Source organism: Macaca mulatta, chromosome 20 (genome assembly GCF_049350105.2).
Source record: "Macaca mulatta isolate MMU2019108-1 chromosome 20, T2T-MMU8v2.0, whole genome shotgun sequence".
Lineage (NCBI taxonomy): Eukaryota > Metazoa > Chordata > Mammalia > Primates > Cercopithecidae > Macaca > Macaca mulatta.
In genome coordinates, this window is record NC_133425.1 from 28,230,187 (window position 1) to 28,249,428 (window position 19,242).

The 19,242-nt window shown below is 50.9% G+C and overlaps 1 protein-coding gene across 1 annotated transcript in view; it reads right to left on the minus strand.

Annotated features, from left to right (window-relative positions):
* CLN3 (CLN3 lysosomal/endosomal transmembrane protein, battenin) overlaps positions 1–19,242 on the minus strand; it is a 78,508-nt gene that overhangs the window by 32,084 nt on the left and 27,182 nt on the right. The gene's annotated exons all lie outside the window — the stretch shown is intronic.

Here is a 19,242-nt window from a genome sequence, read left to right on the forward strand (position 1 = left end):
GTTTAGGGTCACAGCTATCGGTGACCTGGGGCTTTGCTTGTGGCCTGTAGGGTTGGGTCTAGAGCTTGGTCTTTGGCCAAGGTGCTGACTGGGACTGGGACTCAGTAGGGGGTCCAGGCCTGGGCTGGGATGAGAGCTCAGTCAGTGACCAGGATCGGGGCTCAGCTCGTGGCCAGGCTCAGGTTGAGTGAGGTCAGGATCAGCGCTCAGCCAGGCCCAAGAATAATCTTGGTGTTTCTGCTCTGTAGAAGCCATGGTCAGGGCTGGGCCGCATGGACCACAGATCTCCCTTCCAGCACAGCCCCACCCTCAGCCCCGCCCTGGATTTCCCATCTTCAGGGAGAGGATGGGGTTTCTTGGTCTTCCCCGAGAACAACTGCTGCCACTTTCTTTTTAGGACCTGTGGGGTTTCCCTGCCGGGTCCCTGGTGTGAGATAGAAACCAGGGGGGGCTTCCCCTTCCTGCTCTCTGCCTCCTTGGCCTGCCTGGGCACTGCCCACCAGGCCACGTGGGAATAAGTGCGCCAGGGAAATACCAACATCTGCTGAGGGAGCAGCCCCACAGGCCACTGGAGACGGACAGGGAACTGGGGCTGTAGTCCAGACAGGTTTCCCCTGCAGCACCCCCCAGTGGTGGCAGCTCACTCCCCGGCAGCCCATGCAGCTGGGGCTCCCCACAGCGGGTCCTAGAGGCATGCCACCTGCTCACCCCCTTGACCACATGGGGCCTCCCTTTGGCTCTCTCCATGGTCCCTCCCAACCTCTACTGTCACCCAGAACTTCCTTACCTCTCAAATCTTGAACCCTGGCTGGGCAACTTGGCTCTCACCGGTAATCTCAGCACTTTGGGAAACTGAGGTGAGAGGATCCCTTGAGGCCAAGAGTTCCAGACCAGCCTAGCCAAAATAGCAAGACCCCATCTCTATTAAAAACAAAATAGGCCGGGCACGGTGGCTCAAGCCTGTAATCCCAGCACTTTGGGAGGCCGAGACGGGCGGATCACGAGGTCAGGAGATCGAGACCATCCTGGCTAACACGGTGCAACCTCGTCTCTACTAAAAAATACGAAAAACTAGCCGGGCGAGGTGGCGGGCGCCTGTAGTCCCAGCTACTCGGGAGGCTGAGGCAGGAGAATGGTGTAAACCCGGGAGGCGGAGCTTGCAGTGAGCCGAGATCGCGCCACTGCACTCCAGCCTGGGCGACAGAGCAAGACTCCGTCTCAAAAAATAAAAATAAAAATAAAAAAAATAAATAAATAAAATAAGGCCAGGAAAGGTGGCTCACGCCTGTAATCCCAGCATTTTGGGAGGCCAAGGTGGGCTGATCACGTGAGGTCAGGAGTCTGAGACCAGCCTGTCCAACATGGTGAAACCCTGTCTCTACTAAAAATACAAAAACTAACCAGGCATGGTGGCTCACGCCTGTAGTCCCAGCACTTTGGGAGGCCAAGGTGGGCTGATCACGTGAGGTCAGGAGTCTGAGACCAGCCTGTCCAACATGGTGAAACCCTGTCTCTACTAAAAATACAAAAACTAACCAGGCATGGTGGTAGGCGCCTGTAGTCCCAGCTACTTGGGAGGCTGAGGCAGGAGAACTGCTTGAACCTAGGAGACAGAGGTTGCAGTGAGCCAAGACTGTGCCACTGCCCTCCATCCTGGGCAACAGAGCAAGACTCCGTCTCAAAAAAAAAAAAAAAAAGAAAAGAAAAAAGAAAGGGTAGGGGGCGGTTGGCTGGGTGCTGTGGCTCATGCTGGTAATCCTATCACTATGGGAAGCTGAGGCAGGAGGATCACTTAAGCCCAGGAGTTCAAAGTCAGCCTGGGCAACATAGTGAGACCCCCCCTTCTCTAATAAAAAAAAAAAAAATTCTGCCGGGCGCGGTGGCTCAAGCCTGTAATCCCAGCACTTTGGGAGGCCGAGACGGGCGGATCACGAGGTCAGAAGATCGAGACCATCCTGGCTAACACGGTGAAACCCCATCTCTACTAAAGTACAAAAAAAAAAAAATTAGCTGGGCATGGTGGCGGGCGCCTGTAGTCCCAGCTACTTGGGAGGCTGAGACAGGAGAATGGCGTGAACCTGGGAGGCGGAGCTTGCAGTGAGCTGAGATCTGGCCACTGCACTCCAGCCTGGGTGACAGAGCGAGACTCCATCTCAAAAAAAAAAAAAAAAAAAAAAAAAAATTCTTAGGCTGGGTGCAGTGGCTCATGCCTGTAATCCCAGCACTTTGGGAAGCCGAGGCGGGTGGATCACAAGGTCAGGAGTTCGAGACCAGCCTGGCCAGCATGGTGAAACCCTGCCTCTACTAAAAATACAAAAAAATTAGCCAGGCATGGTGTTGCGCACCTGTAGTCCCAGCTACTCAGGAGGCTGAGGCAGGAGAATTGCTTGAACCTGGCAGGTGGAGGTTGCAGTGAGCCAAAGTCACGCCATTGCACTCCAGTCTGAGTGACAGAGCAAGACTCTGTCTCAAAAAAAAAAAAAAAAAAAGAAAATCTTGAACCCCATCTTCTCTTAGGGCTCCCTGACACCCCCCAATCCCTTGCTGCTCCTTTGCGCTTCTGTTTTTTTTTTTTTTTGAGATGGAGTCTCTATCACCCAGGCTGGAGTGCAGCGGTACGATCCCAGCTCACTGCAATCTTTGACTCCCCGGTTCAAGCGATCCTCCCACCTCAGCCTCCTGAGTAGCTGGGATTATAGGAGTGTGCCACCATGCCTGGCTAATTATTTTACTTTTATTTTTATTTTATTATTATTTTTTGAGACAGAGTCTTGCTGTGTCACCCAGACTGGAGTTCAGTGGCACGATCTTGGCTCACTACAACCTCCGTCTCCTGGGTTCAAGTGATTCTTGTGCCTCAACCTCCCCAGTAGCTGGGACTGCAGGCATGCACCACCGCGCCTGGCTGATTTTTGTGTTTTTAGTAGAGACAGGATTTTACCATGTTGGCCAGGCTGGTCTTGAACTCTTGGCTCCAAGTGATCCACCCGACTCAACCTCCCAAAGTGCTGGGATTACAGGTAAGAGCCACTGAGCTTGGTCTGTAGTTTTAGTAGAGACGAGGTTTCACCATGTTGGCCAGGCTGGTCTGGAACTCCTAACCTCAAGCAATCTGCCCACCTTAGCCTCCCAAAGTGCTGGGATTACAGGCATGAGCCACTACGCCTGGCCTCCTCTCCTCTTCTTAACCTGGCTTCAGCCAATGCCTCCAGCCTCATGCCTCATTTTCAACCTATGCTAGCTCCAGCAACTTGCTGCTTGTGTGAAGGTGATGAGCCATCTGGTACTTCCTGGCCCTTGTGCAAGCTCTTCTCTCTGCCTGGAGTTCCCTCTCCCCAATCCCTGTACCATACCCCTCGTCTCTGGCTCCCCCACTGAATGGCTATCCTTTCCTGCCATAATTCTTGTCTCGAATGAACATTTCACTTTTACATTTTTTTTTTTTTACATTTTAAAAAGTTTTTTCACTTTTACATTAATTTAAAAAATTATGTATGTATTTTTGTAGAGACTGAGTCTTGCTCTGTGCCCAGGCTGGAGGCAGTGGCGCAATCACGACTCACTGAGGGCTCAAGCAATCCTCCCACCTCAGCCTCCTGAGTAGCTGGGACTACGGGTGCGCGCCATCACACCTGGCTATTTTTTAAATTTTTTGTAGAGATAGGGTCTTGCTATGTTGCCCAGGATGGGCTCGAACTCCTGGTCTCAAGCAATCCTCCTACTTTGGGCTTCCCAAAGTGCCGGGATTCTAGGCTTCAACCAACACGCCTGGCCCCATTTACTTTTTTGTCTGTCTCTATTCATTAGAATACAGGTTCCACAAGCCGGGTGGGTCTTGGCTGATGGGCTGAGGCTTGGGTTAGTGCCAGCAGGAAATGGAAGGAAGGTAGTGAGGGGTAAGGACAGAGAGAAGGGAAATTGGGAAGCCTGGGATGTAGACACCTGTGTGTAGCCACCCCTTCTGGTCACCCCAAGGAAGTCACTGGCCTGCTCTGGACTTCATTTTCCTCATTGAAAAGTGAGAACAGGCTGGGCATGGTGGCTCATGCCTGTAATCTTAGCACTCTGGGAAGCCAAGGTGGGAGGATCACTTGAGCTCAAGAGCTCAAGACCAGGCTGGGCAATATAGCAAGACCTCGTCTCTACTAAAAACCAAAAAAATTAGCTGGGCATGGTGGTGCACACCTGCAGTCACAGCTACTCCGGAGGCTGAGGCAGGAGGATTGCTTAAACCCAGGAGGTCAAGGCTGCAGTGAGCCATGATCACACCACGGCACTCCAGCCTGGGTGACAGAGTGAGACCCTGTCTCTAAATAAAATAAGAAATAGCCGGGCGCGGTGGCTCACGCCTGTAATCCCAGCACTTTGGGAGGCCGAGGTGGGCGGATGACAAGGTCAGGAGATCGAGACCACGGTGAAACCTGGTCTCTACTAAAAATACAAAAAAAAAATTAGCCGGGCGCCGTTGCAGGCACCTGTAGTCCCAGCTACTCGGGAGGCTGAGCCAGGAGAATGGCTGGAACCTGGGAGACGGAGCTTGCAGTGAGCCGAGATCGCGCCACTGCACTCCAACCTGGGCGACAGAGCGAGACTCCGTCTCAAAAAAAAAAAAAAAGAAATAAAAAAGAAAAGTGATAGCAAACCATTATTATTACATAGGGAAATTAAAATGTGGACAACAACAACAAAAAAAAAAAAAAAAAAAAGAGAGAGAGAGAGAGAAGAAAAGAAAAGACCCACGCACCAATTTTTGGGTTATTTTCCAAGTCCTGTTACGGCTCTGACCCTGTGGGGCACTCCGTGGGCTTGCCTGGGAATCCTGAGCTCAGTACAGAAGTTGGAGGCTTCAGATGTGACATGAGGATGGAATCAGGGAGGGGAAGTCTCGTTCAAGGTCACAAAGCCGGTTGGTAGCAGAAGGAAGACTGGAACTCAAGTCCCCTATTTTCAGCGTGGGCCAGCGCGGGGAATCCCTGCACTCCATGATGTCAGCTGCAAGGCCTGGAACTAACCCCTCGGTGAAACCAACATGGTTTTGTGAAGACAGGAAGGCTGGGGGAAAGTAAAGCCAGGCTGGAGCGGAGCTCTCGCCTCAGAGGCTCCCGAGCACAGATGGTGAGATCCCGAGGCTACGACAGCTCCTGTCCCCCAGGAAAGGTGCTGTGGCTGAGACCCACAGTCCCTGGACCTCTGATACCTGGACCTCCCTCCCTTCATGCACACAAACCTCACACCACACTAGGCCTGGACTCTGCCCAGACTTCTCCAGCAGTGTGCACTCAGACAGCAGCAAGAGGCTTGTGGGTCCAGCCCCCTCCAGCCCACTGTTGGGACTGTCCCTACGTGTTTTTTTTTGTTTTGGTTTGTTTTGGTTTGTTTGTTTGTTTGTTTGTTTGTTTTGAGACAGAGTCTGGCTCTGTTGCCCAGGCTGGAGTGCAGTGGCCGGATCTCAGCTCACTGCAAGCTCCGCCTCCCGGGTTTACGCCATTCTCCTGCCTCAGCCTCCCGAGTAGCTGGGACTACAGGCGCCCGCCACCTCGCCCGGCTAGTTTTTTGTGTATTTTTAGTAGAGACGGGGTTTCACCGTGTTAGCCAGGATGGTCTCGATCTCCTGACCTTGTGATCCGCCTGTCTCAGCCTCCCAAAATGCTGGGATTACAGGCTTGAGCCACCGCGCCCAGCTGGTTTGTTTGTTTTTTTTGAGATGGAGTCTCACTGTCTCCCAGGCTGGAGTGCAGTGGCACAATCTCAGCTCACTGCAACCTCTGCCTCCTGGGTTCAAGAGATTCTTCTGCCTCAGCCTCCCAAGTGACTGGGATTACAGGTGTGTGCCACCACACCTGGCTAATTTTTATATTTTTAGGAGAGACGGGGTTTCACCATTTGGCCAGGCTGGTCTCGAACCCCTGACCTCAGGTGATCTGCCTGCCTCAGCCTCCCAAAGTGCTGGGATTACAGGTGTGAGCCACCGCGCCCAACCTGCCCTTAAGTGTTATATCTGTCATGGGACCAACAACCCTGGGAAGGAGAGCCTGGAGAGGGGGAAAGGGTTCTCTCCCTTGGTCTTATCTCTTTTTTCCTTGTAAGGGGGATGCCGGCTACCCCCATACTCTTGCAGCCATGGTAGGCACCTGGGGAGGCCTGAGAGGAAGAGATTGAGGGGCCACTCTTCCCGGATATAAATGACATGTGAACGCAGGCCTGGGAAGACTGAGATCTGAGGGTGTGGGAAGGTGAGAGGCCAGGAAGAGCTTGCAGGAGGCAGGGGCTGCAGAGGAAGATCACCAGCCTGTGCATGAAAAGTCCCAGTTCAATTTCTGGCTGGGCTCTGCCACTTCCTGTGTGTGCCCGCTTGGGCAAGATGGCCACACACTCTAGGCTTCAGTTTCCCCCTCTGTCAAATGAGGCCTATGCTCCCAGCCTTGCCCACCATCTGTCCCAAAATGAACTTGGAGCCGGGTGCGGTGGCTCACGCCTGTAATCCCAGCACTTTGGGAGGCCAAGGTGGTTGGATCACCTGAGGTCAGGGGTTCGAGACCAGCCTGGCCAACATGGCCCTGTCTATACTTAAAAAAAAAATTAGCCAGGTGTGGTGGCAGGCATCTGTAATCCCAGCTACTAGGGAGGCTGAGGCAGGAAAATCACTTGAACCCGACAGGCGGAGGTTGCAGTGAGCTGAGATCGTGCCATTGCATTCCAGCCTGGGTGACAGAGGAAGACTCAGTCTTTAAAAAAAAAAAAAGACGAGGCTGGGCGTGGTGGTTCACATCTGTAATCCCAGCACTTTGGGAGGCCGAGGCAGGTGGATCACGAGGTCAGGAGATCGAGACCATCCTGGCTAACGCGGTGAAACCCCGTCCCTACTAAAAATACAAAAAATTAGCTGGGCGTGGTGGCGGGCGCCTGTAGTCCCAGCTACTTGGGAGTCTGAGGCAGGAGAATGGTGTGAGCCTGGGAGGCGGAGCTTGCAGTGAGCCGAGATTGCACCACTGCATTCCAGCCTGGGTGACAGAGCGAGATTCCCTCTCAAAAAAAAAAAAAAAAAAAAAGACAAACTTGAAAGTGGTCATGGATCCAAGACCCTCCGGCTGAGTCGGGAGCCAAACAGACCTCCACCCCTTCCCTCAGAACTGCAGCGCTTCCCAGTGTGTGACCTTGATCAAGGCCTGAAGCTGCTCTGTGTTTGTCGGCTCAACTGCCAGTTGAGTACCATGCTTATGGCAGTTGGAAGGGACCTGCTGTGACCATTATGCATCTAAAACAGCTCTGCCACTGAAGAGCTCTGTGATCTCAGACAGGTTACTCAACCTCTCTGTGCCTCAGTTTCATCATCTAGAATGTGAGGGAAATAATACAAATGCATACAACTGCTTAAAGGATTCAGTGAGTTACTGTGTGTAAAGCACTTAGAACAGGGCCTGGCCTGTGGTAAGACTCACAGGTTTTAGCTGTTATTAGCAGCACAAGGCCTGACCCACAGGAAATTCTCCAGACACATCAGTTGTCATAAATAAATGCAAGGGAAAAAAGAATTAGCTGGGCTGGTGGCACATACCTGTGGTCCTAGCTACTCGGGAGGCTGAAGTGAGAGGATTGCTTGAGCCTGTGAGTTCGAGGCTGCAGTGAGCTGTGATTACACCACTGCACTCCAGACTTGGTGACAGAATGAGACTCTGTCTCCCACCTCCCCCTGCAAAAAAAGGCAAAGGAAAGCCACACAGGGAGAAGTGGATGGAGTCGTAAGTCAGAGCAGAGTTCAGGCCAGAGGCAGAAATCTCAGGGGCCCGGCCAGTCAGGCCCTGGGACAGCGTGTGCGCAGCCTCAGATGCAAGGACCACTGGGTGGGACTCAGCTCCCAGACCAGCTGGGTGGGGTGGGCTCTACCCCAAGTGCCACTTGTATTCAAAGCCCTCTCCTTGCACAGCGGCAGGCACCTCTGGCCGGCTCATCGGCCTCCCTGGGATGAGGACACAGACAGGCTGATCACCCCAGGACAGGCCCTGCCCAGGGTCTGAGAGGGGCAGCAGGCCCTGGGCCGACACGCCTGGTCCTCCAGTGGCCCCTGGCTCCCAGGCTAATACGGGGCCCCATGCCTGTCCCAGCGCCCTCAGCTGGCTGCCTCCATGGGGGCTCAGTCACTCCTGACTGTCATGTCCTGTCCACTGCCGTGGAACCCCCAGGCGAGTGCACCGTTTACTCCTCGAGGACACACCTGAAACATGTGTCCACTCGCTGCTCATATTTTTATGTATTGGTTGATTTGTACAAAAGAATCTACGGGCCAGGTGCAGTGGCTCACACCTGCAATCCCAGCACTTTGGGAGGTCGAGGCAGGTGGCTCACTTGAGGTCAGGAGTTCGAGGCCAGCCTGGCCAACATGGCAAAACCCTGACTCTACCAAAAATAGAAAAATTAACCAGGCATGGTGTCTCACGCCTGTAATCCCAGCTACTCAAGAGACTGAGGCAGGAGAATCACTTGAACCCAGGAGTCGGAGGTTGCATTGAGCTGAGATCCCACCACTGCACTCCAGCCTGGGCAACAGAGTGAGACTCCGTCTGAAAAAAAAAAAAATCTATGAACCATGTATGTTTCTGCTGCCCCCCCCACCTTGCTTCCTCTGCCTCAGTTCTGGTTTGGGGTCCCAACAGGCTGCCTACAGGATTTGCTCCCTAATTCACATGGCTCCACGTTCCTTTTCTCTTTTTTGAGACAGTGTTTTGCTCTGTCACCCAGGCTGGAGTGCAGTGGCACAACCTCAACCTGCTGTGTTCAAACAATCCTTCCGCCTTAGCCTCCCCAGTAGCTAGGACCACAGGCATGCACCACCATGCCAGGTTAAATGTTTTATTTTTTGTAGAGATGTGGGTCTTACTATGCTGCCCAGGCAGGTTAAACTCTTGGGCTCAATCCTCCCGCCTTGCCCTCCCAAAGTGCTGGGATTACAGGTGTAAGCCACTGTGCCTGGCAAGAATTTTTTTTTTTTTTTTTTTTTTTGAGATAGTGTGTCCCTCTGTCACCCAGGCTGGAGTGCAGTGGCACAATCATAGCTCTCACTGCAGCCTCGACCTCCTGGGCTTAAGCGGTAAGAATCTTGATTATTATTTACTCTGAGCTCCTAGATCCAACCATTTCTTTTTTTTTTTTTTTTTTTTTTTTTTTTGAGACAGAGTCTTGCTCTGTCGCCCAGGCTGGGGTGCAGTGGCCGGATCTCAGCTCACTGCAAGCTCCGCCTCCCGGGTTTAGACCATTCTCTTGCCTCAGCCTCCCGAGTAGCTGGGACTACAGGCGCCCGCCACCTCGCCCGGCTAGTTTTTTGTATTTTTTAGTAGAGACGGGGTTTCACCGTGTTAGCCAGGATGGTCTCGATCTCCTGACCTCATGATCCGCCCGTCTCGGCCTCCCAAAGTGCTGGGATTACAGGCTTGAGCCACCGCGCCCGGCCGATCCAACCATTTCTGAAGTAATTACTTCTGAAATGTTCAGTTTCATGAGTCAGTCCTGAGTTTTTGTTGAGCCAGTTCGATCTGTTTCTGCCACTTGCACCACATGTTCCCCTTCATTTTGATCTACTCTTCTAAATTAATTTTCTAATGTTAAAAATCAGACTAGATAGGCTGAACGCAGTGCTCATGCCTGTAATCCCAGCACTTTGGGAGGCCGGGGCAGGCAGATTGCTTGAGGCCAGGAGTTCAAGACCAGCCTGGCCAACATAGTGAAGCCCTGTCTCTACTAAAAATATAAAAATAATTAGCTGGGTGTGGTGGGAACCTGTAATTCCAGCTACTCAGGAGGCTGAGGCATGAGAATAGCTTGAACTGGGAGGTGGAGGTTGCAGTAAGCCAAGATCGCACCACTACACTCCAGGCTGGGCGACTGAGCAAGACTCTGTCTCAAAAAAAAAAAAAAAAAAAAAAATCAGACTAGATAAAGAAATCATGGCCGGGCACAGTGGCTCATGCCTGTAATCCCAGCAATTTGAGAGACTGAGGCCGGTGGATCACTTGAGGTCAGGAGTTTAAGACCAGCCTGGCCAACATGGTGAAACCCTGTTTCTTCAGAGAAAAAGAAACCTAAATACACAAAATTAGCCAGGTGTGGTGGCATGAGCCTATAGTCCCAGCTACTCGGGAGGCTGAGGCAAGAGAATCGCTTGAACCCGGGAGGTGGAGGTTGCAGTAAGCCAAGATCATGCCATTGCATTCCAGCGTGGGCAACAGAGCGAGACTTCATCTTTAAAAAAAAAAACAAACAAAAAAAACATGACAAAGTCAAACAGTATATTACAGTGGAAAGAGCATCATGTCAGAAGCCAGCAGCGAGGGCAATTTAGATAAAAAAAAGTGTCAATATTTCAGTCAATATTTACTGAGCACCAAGTCAGCATGCCCCAGTCATTGTTCTAGGCATTGGAGATACAGAGGTGAATGAAGGTGATACAAAGCTCTGTCTGTGTGTTTATATGGAATAAAATAACCACTAAAATAGAATCAAATGCTTATATGTGCCAGGCACTTCTCAACTATTGGCTTATTTAATCTTCACAATAGGACAGGCACAGTGGCTCATGCCTGTAATCCCAGCACTTTGGGAGGCCGAGGTGGGAGGATCACTTGAGGTCAGGAGTTTGAGACCAGCCTGGCCAACATGGCGAAACACCGTCTCTACTAAAAATACAGAAAAAGTAGCCGGGCGTGGTGGCAGGTGCCTGTAATCCCAGCTACTTGGAAGGCTGAGGCAGCGCAATCGCTTGAACCCAGGAGGCAGAGGTTGCAGTGAGCTGAGATTGTGCCAACGCACTCCAGCCTGGGTGACAGAGTGAGACTCTGCCTCAAAAAATAATAGCAAATAAGTAAATAAATAATACATAAATAAAATCCTCACAATAGGTTATATATTATCTAGGTTATTGCATGTTTTACCTACAAGTAATATTATTGTTCATGTTTTTTTTTTTTTTTTTTTTTGAGACGGAGTTTTGCTCTGTCGCCCAGGCTGGAGTGCAGTGGCCGGATCTCAGCTCACTGCAAGCTCCACCTCCCGGGTTTACGCTATTCTCCTGCCTCAGCCTCCTGAGTAGCTGGGACTACAGGCGCCCGCCACCTCACCCGGCTAGTTTTTTTGTTTTTTTGTTTTTTTGTTTTTTTTTTTTTTTTTTTGAGATGGAGTCTCGCTCTGTCACCCAGGCTGGAGTGCAGTGGCCGGATCTCAGCTCACTGCAAGCTCCGCCTCCCGGGTTCACGCCATTCTCCTGCCTCAGCCTCCCGAGCAGCTGGGACTACAGGCGCCCGCCGCCTCACCCGGCTAGTTTTTTGTATTTTTTAGTAGAGACGGGGTTTCACTGGGTTAGCCAGGATGGTCTCGATCTCCTGACCTCGTGATCCGCCCGTCTCGGCCTCCCAAAGTGCTGGGATTACAGGCTTGAGCCACCGCGCCCGGCCGTTTTTTTGTATTTTTTAGTAGAGACAGGGTTTCACCGTGTTAGCCAGGATGGTCTCGATCTCCTGACCTCATGATCCGCCCGTCTCGGCCTCCCAAAGTGCTGGGATTACAGGCTTGAGCCACCGCGCCCGGCCATTTGTTCACGTTTTTTAAATATTTTATTTTATTAATATTATTGTATTGTATTATTTTATGTTTTATTTCATTATTTTATTGTTTCCTGAGGCTGATGCTGGGGCTGGAACCAGGGCTGGGGCTGGTTATGTTCATTTTATACAAAAGATGAAACAGGCCCAGAGAGGTTAAGTGACCTGCCTATGGTCACAGAGCTAGACTTCAACTCTAGGCAGTCTAGCTTTCTTTCTTTCTTTTTTTTCTTTTTTTTAGACTGAGTCTCACTCTGTCACCCAGGCTGGAGTGCAGTGGCACAATCTCGGCTCACTACAACCTCTGCCTCCTGGGTTCAAGCGATTCTCCTGCCTCAGCCTCCTGAGTTACTGGGATTACAGGCGCACGCCACCACACCCAGTTACTTTTTGTATTTTTAGTAGAGACAGGGTTTCACCATGTTCGTCAGGCTGGTCTCAAACTCCTGACCTCGTGATCCACCTGCCTCGGCCTCCCAAAGTGCTGGGATTACCGGCGTGAGCCACCATGCGTGGCCAGCTTTCTTAACTACTGTACGATGCTGCCTGGTGTGGCGGCCAGCATTTACTGAGCCTCCCCTGTATGCCAGACACTCTTCTAGCAGCTTTACATGCAAAACTCATGTACAGTAGCCCCCTTATCTGAGGTTTCATTCTCTTGCTTGAGTTATGCTGGGTCAACTGTGGTCCCAAAATAGGTGAGTCCGTGAGTTTTAAGTCAAGGCTAAGTTAAAGATAGGTGAATATATTACAATAAGATATTTTGAGAGACAGAGGGAGAAAGAGAAACTACATTTACATAACTTTTATTACAGTGTATTGTTATAATTGTTCTAATTGTTATCTATTGTTATTATTTTATTATTACTTATTATTGTTAATCTCTTAACTGTACATAATTTATACATTAAATTTTCCCATAGGGATCGGGTGCAGTGGCTCTCACCTGTAATCCCAGCACTTTGGGAGGCCAAGGTGGGTGGATCACTTGAGGTCAAGAGCTCGAGACCAGCCTGGCCAATATGGCGAAAGCTCATCTCTACTAAAAATACAAAAATTAGCCTGGCATGGTGGCAGACACCTGTAATCACAACTACTCGGGAGGCTGAGACAGGAGAATTGCTTGAATCCAGGAGGTGGAGGCTGCAGTGAGCCGAGATCTCACCACTGCACTCCAGCCTGGGTGACAGAGCAAGGCTCCGTCTTAAAAAAAAAAGAAAAAAAGAAAAAAGAAAAAATTCCCATGGGTATATATGTATAGGAGAAAACAGTATATATAGGGTTTGGTTTCAGGCATCCACTGGGGGAGGGGGGGAGTCTTAGAACATGTGCCCCATGGATAACAGGAGGCTACTCAGATAATCCATTTTACAGATGAAGAAACTGAGATTAAATAACAGTGACAGAACTGACATTTTTTTTTTATAGAGATGGGGTCTCACTCTTACCCAGGCTGGTCTTGAACCCCTGGGATCAAGTGATCCACCCTCCTTGGCCTCCCAAAGTGCTGGGATTACCAGCGTGAGCCACTGCACCTGGCCCAGAATTGAACTTAAAATTTTTTTTTTTAAATTTTTTACTTTTTTTCTGAGACGGTCTTGTTCTGTCACCCAGGCTGGAGCACAGTGGCACGATCTTGGCTCACTGCGACTTCTGCCTCCCGGGTTCAAGCAATTCTCCCATCTCAGCCTCCCGAGTAGCTGGGATTACAGGCATGTGCCACCATGCCCTGCTAATTTTTGTATTTTTAGTAGAGACGAGGTTTCACCATGTTGGACAGGCTGGTCTCGAACTCCTGACCTCGTGATCCACGCTCCTTGGCTTCCCAAAGTGCTGGGATTACAGGCATGAGCCACCATGCCCAGCCAACTTTTTTTGTTGTTGTTTTTGAGACACAGTCTCGCTCTGTCGCCCAGACTGGGGTTCAGTGGTGTGGTCTCGGCTTATTGAAACCTCCACCTCCCGGGTTCAAGCAATTCTCCCTGCCTCAGCCTCTTGAGTAGCTGGGATTACAGGCACTTGTAACTATGCCCAGCTAATTTTTGCATTTTTTTTTTTAAGTAGAGATGTGGTTTCACCATGTTGGCCAGGCTAGTCTTGAACTCCTGACTTCAGGTGATCTGCCTGCCTTTGCCACCCAAAGTGCTGGGATTACAGGTGTGAGCCACTGCGCCCAGCCCAGAACTGAAATTTGAACCAAAGCAGCCTGGCTTAAGTGTCCACATGCTTAACCACTAGTCCATACTGCCTGTAATGGATGAACAAGAAAATGAAGAGAGGGCAGGGCTGGGCCCAGTGGTTTATACCTGTAATCCCAGCACTTTGGGAGGCCACAGCAGGCAGATCACTTGAGGTCAGGAGTTCGAGATCAACCTGGACAACATAGTGAAACCCCGTCTCTACTGAAAATACAAAAATTAGCAGTGTGGTAGCAGATGCCTGTAATCCCAGCTACTCTGGAGGCTGACACAGGAACACTTGAACCTGGGAGGCGGAGGTTGCAGTGAGCCGAGACTGCACCACTGCACTCCAGCCTGGGCCACAGATTGAAACTCTGTCTCCAAAAAGAAAAGAAAAGAAAAGAAATGATCCTACGCATATTCATTCTGAGAGCGCGGTGGAGCCTACTCTCCCCACCTCCCACATCTTGACCCAGTGGCTGGACCTGTTCGTGTTCCTAGCATAGAGTCTTGCTGTGATGACAACAGTGTGTAATGGAGGTCAAAAGCAGCGCAAGGGACTGGGGGTGGTGGCTCATGCCTGTAATCCCAGCACTTTGGGAGGCCGAGGAGGGTGGATCATGAGGTCAGGAGTTCGAGACCAGCCTGGCCAACTCTTTGAGACCCTGTCTCAAATTTAAAAAAAAAAAAAGTTAAAAAGGCAGGCAAGGAACGGAGAGACAACGAGAGGGTAAAAGGGAAGAGTTGGGCGTGGTGGCACAGACCTGTGGTCCCAGCTACAGTGACTCAGGAGGCTGAGACAGGAGAATCACTTGAACACGGGAGGTGGAGGTTGCAGTGAGCCAAGATCATGCCACTGCACTCCAACCTGGGTGACAGAGCAAGACTCCGTCTCGAAAAAATACACAAAACAAAACAAAACAAAAATAATAAATAAAAAAACATAAATGAGAAGGTAAAAGGGAAGAAGGTGTGGGAGTCAGGAAGTCTCCCAACCACCTGGGACTCCACACATTCCCCACCAGAAATCTCATAGCCATTCCCCCAATTCTCCTATCGCTCTGGTAATTCAGGGGTATGAATAGGCATTCCAAGCTTTCTCAGTAAATGCCAGGAAATTCTTAAGAACCTAGCTGTAGGCCGGGCGCGGTGGCTCAAGCCTGTAATCCCAGCACTTTGGGAGGCCGAGACGGGCGGATCACGAGGTCAGGAGATCAAGACCATCCTGGCTAACACGGTGAAACCCTGTCTCTACTAAAAAATACAAAAAACTAGCCGGGTGAGGTGGCGGGCGCCTGTAGTCCCAGCTACTCAGGAGGCTGAGGCAGGAGAATGGCGTGAACCCGGGAGGCGGAGCTTGCAGTGAGCTGAGATCCGGCCACAGCACTCCAGCCTGGGTGACAGAGCGAGACTCCGTCTCAAAAAAAAAAAAAAAAAAAAAGAACCTAGCTGTCAGAAAGGGAGCTGGGGCAGGGGTCAGAGGTCACAGCCACATTAGGCTTTCCCAGTGCACTTCTTTGACCCCCATCCTGGCTCACACCCACCTCTGCAGGTGATGCAGCTTGTAGGTAAACTGTTCCTGCTCACCAGGTGTCTCCCACGCAGAGCTAGTTGGTCAGGACATCAATGTCTTCACCACCATTGTTGCTGCTCTGAGCCTCAGAAGACTACAGTCCCACTTGGTACTGAAGGAGAATAGAGCAGGCCCACCTAACTCAAATAGCAGCAGCAAAGTGATACCGACCAGCCCTGTCACTCTGTTCTCATTTAAAGGGGAAGCAGGCCTGTGTGGTGCCTCATGCATGTAATCCCAGCACTCTGGGAAGCCAAGGTGAGCAAATCCCCTGAGGCCAGAGTTCAAGACCAGCCTGGCCAACAGAGCAAAACCCTGCTTCTACTAAAAATACAAAAAGTTAGCTGGACGTGGTGGTGCATGCCTGTAGTGACAGCTACTCGGGAGGCTGCGGCAGGAGAATTGCTTGAACCGGGGAGGTGGAGGCTGCAGTGAGGTGAGATCGCACCACTGCACTCCGGCCTGGGCGACAGAGTGAGACCCTGTCTCAAACAAAACAAAACAAAATAAAACAAGGGGAGGCAGATATAGACACAAACTACCCTAAAGTAGGTGGGACTGTAGCAAGAGGTGCAAAGAGTATAAGCTCTGGGTAAGGAGAGAGTCATTCTTATGAGGAGATGTGGCCGGTGAGCCTCGTCCACCTGTGGGCAAGCCATGCACGATGTCGCTCATACACACTTGCTGTCTTTCACTGTCCACTCGAGGGAAGCTAAGAACCCTCCTGAGCTGAGGGCTTTGCCTGCATCATCCTGGCAACTACAAAGGGATGAACAAGATACAGGGGGCTTTGCTCATTGCAGATGGGAGCTGGGGAGCTATAACTCTAGGGCTGTTACCACTGGAGAGCTGTGCTGGACCTAAGGGCTCTTTTCACAGTGGTTATCTTTCCTGGAGACTAACAAGCCATGGGAACCCTGGGAAAACCTTTACCAGGACCCCAAATTAAAGGCCATTGGCACCATTTGGTGTCCATGGACAGGTGAGTGTCCTCTTTGCCTCCCCTCGACACCTGGTGAACCAGGACATGAGAACAGGGCCCCTGGCTTGGTGGCCAGTTCATTGTCCCCATGCCCAGGATGGGAGCACAACTCGCTGGCTACGTCCTCGTTCTCCCTCCCTTTTCTCTCTCTCATTCTCTCTCTCTCTCTCTCTCTCTTTTTTTTTTTTTTAGAGACAGGGTCTTGCTCTGTGGCCCAGGCTGGAGTGCAGCAGTGTGATCTTGGCTCACTGCAGCCTCGATGTCCCAGGCTCAAGCGATCCTCCCACCTCAGCCTCCTGAGTAGCTGGGATTACAGGTTCGTGCCACGATGCCCATCTATTTTTTAGTTTTTTAGAGATGGGGGTCTCACTGTGTTGCCCAGGCTGGCCTTGAACTCCTAGGCTTAAGTGATCCTCCCATCTCTGCCTCCCACAGTACTGAGATTACAGGCCTGAGCCTCTGTGCCAGCTCCGTCACCCCTTCCCTCAGATGTTTTTCTCTTTAGTTTCCAATAACCGAGCGATTGGCGATTGCACTTTTCCTGTTCTTAGTGCAGAAATGCACGCTTATACGTATTTTGTGCCTTTGTAGTCTGCTTTGGCTATGTGGGCAATTGTTTCTATTTTATGTTAGGCAGGATATGTTGAATTGTTTTTTTTTTTGTTTTTTTTTTTTTTTGAGATAGAGTTTCCCTCTTGTTGCCCAGGCTAGAGTGCAATGGTGGGATCTCGGCTCACTGCAATCTTCGCCTCCCAATTCAAGTGATTCTCTTGCCTCAGCCTCCCAAGTAGTTGGGATTACAGGCGCCCGCCACTACACCTGGCTAATTTTTGTATTTTTTTTTTTTTTTTTTGAGACGGAGTCTCGCTCTGTCGCCCAGGCTGGAGTGCAGTGGCCGGATCTCAGCTCACTGCTGCAAGCTCTGCCTCCCGGGTTTTTACGCCATTCTCCTGCCTCAGCCTCCCGAGTAGCCGGGACTACAGGCGCCCGCCACCTCGCCTGGCTAGTTTTTTTTTTTTTGTATTTTTTAGTAGAGACGGGGTTTCACCGTGTTAGCCAGGATGGTCTCGAACTCCTGACCTCGTGATCCGCCCGTCTCGGCCTCCCAAAGTGCTGGGATTACAGGCTTGAGCCACCGCACCCGGCCAATTTTTGTATTTTTTTATAGAGACAGAGTTTCACCATGTTGGCCAGGCTGGTCTCGAACTCCTGACCTCAGGTGATCCACCCAAACTGCTGGGACTACAGGCGTGACCCACTGCGCCCGGCCCTGTTTTGAAGCTTTTGTTATTTTGAGAGGTCCCACGCTGGGGTGACTCTTGGACACCAGAGTCATGTGTTTCCTGCTAGGATTGTGGGCTGGAGTCCCACTGTAGGGGGATATTGTGGGCTGGAGTCCTACTGTGACTGTTGGCTGCACCCTTCCTCCCACCTTACTGCTGGCAGTGGGGTGGTTTCCAGGCCCTCGGTGGCTGAAACCTGAATGCTCTGAATTCTTTGGCATCTCTCTATGCTCTGTTAGCATCTTTTTTGGTCATCTTTGTCATCCCTCTTTTGCCCAACACCATAACACTATCTTTACTTTTTGTGGAACTCAGACTATGAGTCCTGTCCCCTATTTTCACCTCTCCTTCCTATTTTCACTGCTCTATCTGTACTTTGCTTATTAAAACACCTCTTTGGTTGCATTCCGTTTGCTAATCGTGTCTCATAAGTCACTTTGGTTGCACCCTGCTGACTATACTCACTCCCTCTTTGCAGGAATTGGTGGTGATTGCCCTGCTGAGCTTTCTTGAGGAAAAAGAGAGGTGGGAATTTGAATGAAAAAATAACTGCACTCTAGCTAGACTTAGAAAACTCCCAGTGTCTAGTAGAGCTCCTTGGTGTTTTTTTCTATTTTTATTAGATATGGTCTCGCTATGTTGCCCAGGCAGGTCTCAAACTCCTGACCTCAAGTGATCCTCCCACCTCGGCCTCCCAAAGTGCTGGGATTACAGGCATGAGCCACTGCGCCCAGCCTAGTTGTAGAGATCCTTGTTAGACAGGGGGACAAGAATGAATGACTTGCCACCAGAGTGCCTTTTAGGCTATTGGAGCAGATTCCTTCATGAACCCTTCCTATCTGCTTCCCCTAGGACACCCATGCCTGCCCCTCTGCCTCGACTCCCTGCCTCCTCAGTTCCCTGATTCTCAAGAGGGTTCTTCCAGTCTTCTGGTGCAGGATTCTACACCAGGTCATCAGACACCCCTCCTTATCCAACGAGCCCCAGCCTATAACCCCTGCTTCTGGAGGAAGTAAGTTTAACCAGTACCACCAGGAGTGGACCCCATATCAGCCCCTGAAGTCGAACCTGTGTTCATTGAGGGAGGCAGCTGACAGAGCTGGAAGGACATTCAGAGCACACGTGCCTTTTTTTAATGTCTGATTTAGCTTTTTGCCAGGAGAAATTTGGCCGGGTTTTGGAGGATCCAGGGAAGTTTATAGAGGAGTTGTTAAGTCGACCATGTCCTTTGACTTAAGTTGGCATGACTTGCAAATATTGTTTGCAAGTAGGTCACTCCTGACTTCAAGTGATCTGCCAGCCTCAGTCCCCCAAAGTGCTGGGATTACAGGCGTGACCCACCATGCCTGGCCTGGGACTTACTTAATAGAAGGTATGAGGCTGGGCACAGGGGCTCACGCCTGTAATCCCAGCACTTTGGAAGGCCGAGGCAGGTGGATCACCTGAGGTCCGGAGTTTGAGACCAGCCTGGCCAACACATCGAAACCCCGTCTCTACTAGAAATACAAAAATTAGCTGGGCGTGGTGGTGCATGCCTGTAATCCCAGCTACTTGGGAAGCTGAGGCAGGAGACTTGCTTGAACCCAGGAAGCAGAGGTTGCAGTGAGCCAAGATCGTGCCACTGCACTCCAGCATA